Raw genomic sequence first — 7092 nt, 5'->3', positions numbered from 1 at the left:
TAAGCCTTTACTCTTTTGAATCTAAGAACTTGTAAATTGGTTTATAACCAATGTTAGACTTTGGTGAATTTCTATTTTAGACCTGGTTGACTGATGTATTTATATAATCATTTCGTGCTTTTATGTATTAGAAATGAATGTCTTATATTTCTTTTAGTTGCTTAGAATTTGAAATAATTTCTATTTGATCAAAAGTTTAGAAAATGCCACCAAGAAGGGAGGATCCTGAAGTCGCAAGACTTGTGTCTGAACAAATTATGGTTGCACTTCCCAATATCGTCAGCCAAGTAGCAGCAGGTTTGAATGCTAATCAGTCGTCAAATCCCGAACCAAGAGCACCTAAGGAGTGCACATATAAATCTTTCAGATCTTGCACCCCTAAAGAATTCCGGGGAACCGAGGGGGCTTTAGGACTATTGACATGGATAGAGAGTATGGAATCTGTCCTCCATATCAGTAAATGCACTGAGGCAAATAAGGTAGAATATGTTGCATGCCTACTTCAGGGCCGGGCACTAACTTGGTGGAATACTTTAGTGCAAACAAAGGGTCGGGAATCGGCTAACCAACTTTCTTGGGAAGAATTTAAGAAACTACTTAAGGATGAATACTGCCCATGAAGTGAACTCCAAAAGTTGGAAATGGAGTTATGGAACCATGAGATGAAAGGAGAAAATATAACTGCATATACGGCTCGATTCCATGAGTTAGCAAATCTAGTACCACATCTAGTGACACCAGATGAAGTTCGCATTGAGAGATATATTTGGGGTTTGTCTCCGAAGATTAGAAGAAACATCACCTCGGCAAATCCAAAGACCCTTCAGGAGGCAATAAATATTGCTACCAAACTTACGAATAATGCCATTCGGTCTGGAGAATTTGCCAAAGGAAAAAGGAAGATAGAGGAACAAAGAAGTCAAAGATCTGGGGGAAAATTTGACAAGAATAGAAAAATGATAGGAAATTTTGGAGTTCAGACCCAAGTAGTAAAAACCAGAAACCAACCCAACTGCAATAAATGTAAGTATCTGTACTGGGGAAATTGCACCATTTGCCAAAGGTGCCACCAAAAGGGTCATCTTACAAAAAATTGTCAAAAACGGTTATGTTATGAGTGTGGAAGCCTAAATCATATGAAGAATGTTTGTCCAAAAAGAAAACAAGGAGCAAATGCTAACTCAACTCGACCAACCAATCAAGGGAACCCAGATAATCAAGCACGAGGCCGAGCATTTGAATTAGGAGCAAAAGAGGCAATGTATGATCCAAATGTCGTTACAAGTACATTTCTTGTGAATAATGAATTTGCATCAGTATTATTTGATTCAGGAGCAGATAGAAGTTTTGTATCATTAGAATTTAAGCCAAAGATTAACATAAAGCCTCAAAGGTTGGAAGAAGTATATATGATAGAACTTGCCAATGGTCAAGAAATTAGAGCTAGGGACATAATTATGGACTGCACTCTAAGTTTAGCAGAAAAGGATTTTAGTATAGATCTTATTCCAATTGAGTTAGGGAGTTTTGATATAGTTATAGGCATGGATTGGCTAGCTAAGAATAGAGCTGAAATAGTTTGTTCGGAAAAGGTTATCTGAATTCCTCAAGAAAGAGGCGACTCAATTGTAATTCAAGGAGACGAGTCAAATCGAAAAATTAAGATAATATCATGTATGAATATGCGAAAGTACCTAAAGAAGAATTGCATTGCATTTTTGGCACACGTTATTGATAAAAAGGTCAAAGAAAGGAGCATTGATGATTTCCTGAGGATTTACCAGGACTACCCCCGCCAAGACAAGTCGAATTCAATATTGATTTAATCCCTGGGGCTGCCTCAGTGGCAAAAGCACCATACATATTAGCCCTATCAGAAATGCAAGAAATGTCAAGCCAACTCCAAAAGTTATTGGATAAAGAATTTATAAGACCAAGTTTCTCACCATGGGGTGCACCAGTTCTATTCGTCAAGAAGAAAGACGGGTCAATGAGAATGTCCATTGATTATAGGGAACTTAACAAGTTGACTATCAAGAATAGATACCCTCTTCCTCGAATTGATGATTTATTCGATCAACTTCAAGGTGCCATATACTCCTCAAAGATTGATCTTCGTTCAGGATATCATCAAATGAGAGTCCATGAGGAAGATGTTCCCAAGACGACATTTAGGACCCGGTACGGTCATTATGAGTTTTTGGTTATGTCATTCGGGTTAACCAATGCACCGGCTGTCTTTATGGACCTAATGAATATGGTTTGCAGACCATACTTGGATAAATTCGTAATCGTCTTCATAGATGACATACTAATTTATTCACGAAGCAAAAAAGGAGCATGAGCAACACCTAAGATTGATATTGGAGCTACTTAGGGACCAAAAATTGTATGCAAAATTTTCCAAATGCGAATTCTGGATTCGTGAAGTACAATTTCTTGGTCATGTGGTTAATGAAAAAGGAATCCATGTAGACCTTGCTAAAATTGAGGCCATTAAGAAATGGGAGACCCCAAGAACCCCAACAGAAATTCGACAATTTCTTGGTTTAGCAGGCTACTATCGGCGATTCATTGCGAATTTTTCAAAAATTGCGCAACCACTCACAACATTAACTCAGAAAGACAAAAAGTTTGTTTGGGGAGAGAAACAGGAAGAAGCATTCGAGACCCTTAAGCAAAAACTATGTAATGCACCCATTCTATCTTTATCAGAGGATTCAGAAAACTTTGTGGTCTATTGTGACGCATCACATCAAGGTTTAGGATGCGTATTAATGCAAAGAGATAAGGTTATCACTTATGCTTCAAGGCAACTCAAAGTGCACGAGAAGAATTATACTACGCATGACCTAGAATTAGGGGCTGTAGTATTTGCACTGAAGATTTGGAGACATTACCTTTATGGTACCAAGTGCACTATATTCACTGATCACAAAAGCCTTCAACACATCCTCAATCAGAAAATGTTGAATATGAGACAAAGAAGATGGGTTGAATTGCTTAGTGATTACGACTGTGAGATTAAGTATCATCCAGGCAAAGCTAATGTTGTAGCTGATGCTTTGAGTAGAAAGGAAAGAGTGAAACCAACAAGAGTACGAGCTTTGGGAGCACTAGTGAATACAAGTTTGAAAGCACAAATTCTCGAGGATAAAAAAGAAGCTCTAAAGAGAGAAAATTTGAAGAACGAGACTCTTCACCACTTAGAGGCTAAGTTTCAAATGAAGACAGACGGGGTGAATTACTTAGGAAATAGGGTCTGGATACCTAAGATTGGTAATCTTAGATCAATAATTCTGAACGAAGCTCATCGATCAAAATATTCAATTCACCCGGGAGCAGATAAGATGTATAGGGATTTAAAGGAACATTATTGGTGGCCTGGAATGAAGAAAGACATTGCATTGTATGTAAATAAGTGCTTAACTTGTGCAATGGTCAAGGYCGAATACCAAAAACCTTCCGGTCTGCTCCAACAACCTGAGATTCCCCAATGGAAGTGGGAACAAATATCAATGGACTTTATAACTAAGTTACCCAGAACTGGAAAAGGGGATGATGCCATTTGGGTAATTGTAGATAGATTGACGAAATCTGCTCATTTCTTACCAATCCAAGAAGATTATAAGATGGAAAAGTTGGCTCAAATCTATATAAATGAAATTATCACTAGACATGGAGTACCTCTTTCCATTCTCTCGGATAGAGACAGTCGATTTACGTCAATATTTTGGCAGTCACTCCAACAAGGGATGGGTACACGACTAGACCTAAGCACATCTTACCACCCCCAAACTGATGGGCAGACTGAAAGAACAATCCAAACACTGGAAGACATGTTGCGCGCATGCGTTATAGATTTTGGTGGAAGCTGGGATATGCATCTTCCGTTAGTTGAATTTGCGTACAATAACAGTTACCATACCAGTATCCAGTGTGCGCCCTATGAAGCTTTATATGGGCGCAAGTGCAGATCCCCACTTTGTTGGTCAGAAATTGGCGATAAGCAATTAACTAGACCTGACGTTATCCAAGAAACCACTAATAAGATTATAGTAATCAAGGATCGACTCAAAGCTGCAAGGGATCGTCAGAAAAGTTATGCTGATAATCAGGGATAAAGTATCTCTAAAAGTCTCACCATGGAAAGGAATAATGCGTTTTAGAAAAAGAGGCAAATTGGGTCCTCGAAATATTGGTCCCTGTGAAATAACAGAAAGGATTAGGCCAGTGGCATACAAGTTAAATTTGCCCCCGGAGTTAAGTGCTATTCATGATACATTTCATGTATCAAATCTCAAAAGGTGCTTAATAAATGAAACACAAGTTATGTCATTGGAAGACGTGCAAATTAGCGATCACCTGCATTTCGTTGAAAAACCCGTAGAAATTATAGATAGAGAAGTTAAGCAGTTGAGGCGTAGCAAGATCCCTATTGTAAAAGTTCATTGGAACTCGAAGCATGGACCGGAGTACACGTGGGAAAGAGAAGATTTTATGAAAAATAAGTATCCCCACTTGTTCTCAAACGAGTCCAAAGTTAGGGACTGACAAAATGAAATTTCGGGATGAAATTTTTCTAGTATGGGGAGACTATGACATCCATTATTTTTGGATATCAGGTTAGCACCTTATAGGATCTCTAAGATAAGAATTATATTAGGATCTAGTCAGGTTGATTGGAATTTGTCTGACTTAGTTCCCAAAATATAGTTCAGAAAGTCTTATTACGATGGGTAATTGATAAAGTTAGTTTATGTAATGCCAAGTTCATTAAAATTCTCCAAACAAAATAAAGTTGATATTATAAAAGTCCAAATTTAATTATAAAAGCTTTATTTGAATGTCCAAATAATTTTACGAAAATTTGAGTTTTGACCTAATACTGATAATTTTATCAGTATTTAACAAATTACATTTATTTTAAATTAAATACTTTGGGCTGAATTTTTTTTAGAAAGTTTTAATTAAAGTTGGGTTTGGGCTTAAAGAAGTCCAGCCCATTTGATTTTTATTGAACCCTCATATAAATACTAGTTTTATTTTGAAAATCTCAATTCTCACTTCTTCATTTCAGTCGATTCTTTTTCTCTCTCTCTCTAAAATATCTCTCTAACCTCTTTCTAAAAACTCCTAAATCAGCCGATTCTTCTAGCTACAAACTCAAAAATTCATCATCTTGAAGAACACTCAATCTTCAAGAAGATTCAAGAAAAGGTAATAGGAAATCTCAACCAAATACCTTCATCTTCTATACTTCATCTCTCTTTTTAAGACTTGAAAATTTATAGGAGATTCAAGGGGGAGATTATACATCAGTGTCTTCAAAATGATGATAATTTTTGATCCACAAACATAAGAACTCCAAGAAAATAAGTAAAAACCACAATGCATGAGAAATTCGATTATTAAAAGAATTTTTTTGAAACTAACAGTTTCTGTTAACTGTTGGGTCGACAATATCATCTGAGCTTTAAGTCCAAACATTCTGATTTTTCCTCTAAAATGTACTTTGATGAGTTAGAGTTCTTTTCCAATTGAAATCATGTAAATTGAAGGAGTTTTGACCCTTCAATCGTTTGAAACAAATTGTGTACGTAGCAGCATTTTCAACAGTAGGTAAATCCTACTTTAAAAGTTTATAACTCCTTCAAAACTTATCCAAATTACTTGATTTTTCTTCTGGAATTTGATTTGGTGAGTTGTTGTTCTGCTGTTTTTGGTTTCATTCGAAATTATTGAGTTTTGAGCATTCAAATACTTAATACAAGATTCTGGTGCAAGATAATGCTGTTGGACAGAAACCTTCATATCAGTTCAAAATAGCATAACTCTCTCAAAATATAAGGAAATTGTGTAATTCTTCTTCTGGAAGTTGAGTTAATGAGTTAAGTTTATGATCCAATTGGAATCATTGAAAAATATTAAGTTTAGACCTTCCATTTGATCAAAAATTTGACAGAATGTAATCTGTCCAGAGTGCTATGTTGTATCAAAATGAATTAGTCATTTGAGTGACTAAAACAGTTTCAAACTGTGAGAAATTTGGACCACAATTACCTAAAACAGTAAGCTTGTTATTATAAAAATTTGGACATAAAAGGATTTGAGGAAGGTTCCTTTTGACAGTGTTTTGAAGGACAAAAGATTCCAGAAACTAAATGTATATTCTGTCCAAATGTTCTTCATGTGTTGAAGACTTGGATATTGGACTGTTTTAATAAACACACGATATAAGTATCAACTTTAATACATAAAAACTTATTGGCATTACATAAGATATACTTAACTTTATCTTTATCGAAACCCTATAGGTGATTAAACTTCCGGATATTGGACTGTTTAGGAAAATCTAGAGTGGGCGATTAGAGCTTCAAGTGTTATCAAGCTCTTGGTTATTCAAACAGCAACTAAAGTGAGTTTCATGACCCCATTTTTTTACTGCTTTTAGTTAATTTTAACTGAGGGAAAAGAATGAAGTTGTGCAAACTATACGGTTGTTTAAAATTATTGGACTAACGACAGTTTAATCAAGAATTAGTTAAGTCATGAAATATTGATTGTTTTGTTTTGCACTATGATATAAATGTAAATTGATGTGCTTGAGAAAATATTTTCCAAATAAAGTCCCCATGCGTAAACGCTACTTGTTAACTCGGGTACATCCCCGAGCCGTGGTATTTGTGAAAAGTCGCTATTGTGTTGACAGTCCCACCCAGAAAGGGGTGCACATTACCTTCGTTTTACCGGTCTAATCATGTGGAATTTGGACCATCATTGAATTAGTACTACTACGAATTGTGGGACCTAAGTGAGTACGCGGGCTACTTATGGTCGTTCGTAAATAATGGGGCACATTGGTCAAGTAAGGCTCAGTAGCATCTCAAGTTTTTTTTAAAAACATCGTTAACGGTTTACATTTATTATGTGCAAAAGTTTTGTATAAGTTTGTGTGACATCCGTCACCAAACCAGTTAAGTCAACCGTAACTCGAAACCTAACGTTAGCCCTTTTAGTAAATTTATGTGCTCACATACTTCCTGAAACATAAGGTGTGAAATTTTAGGAGTTGGGTGGGTTCATTTTTTT

The sequence above is a fragment of the Cynara cardunculus genome, assembly GCF_001531365.2.
Source record: "Cynara cardunculus var. scolymus isolate 2C chromosome LG 4, CcrdV1, whole genome shotgun sequence".
Classification (NCBI taxonomy): domain Eukaryota; kingdom Viridiplantae; phylum Streptophyta; class Magnoliopsida; order Asterales; family Asteraceae; genus Cynara; species Cynara cardunculus.
Note: the sequence above shows the minus strand (reverse complement) of the source record.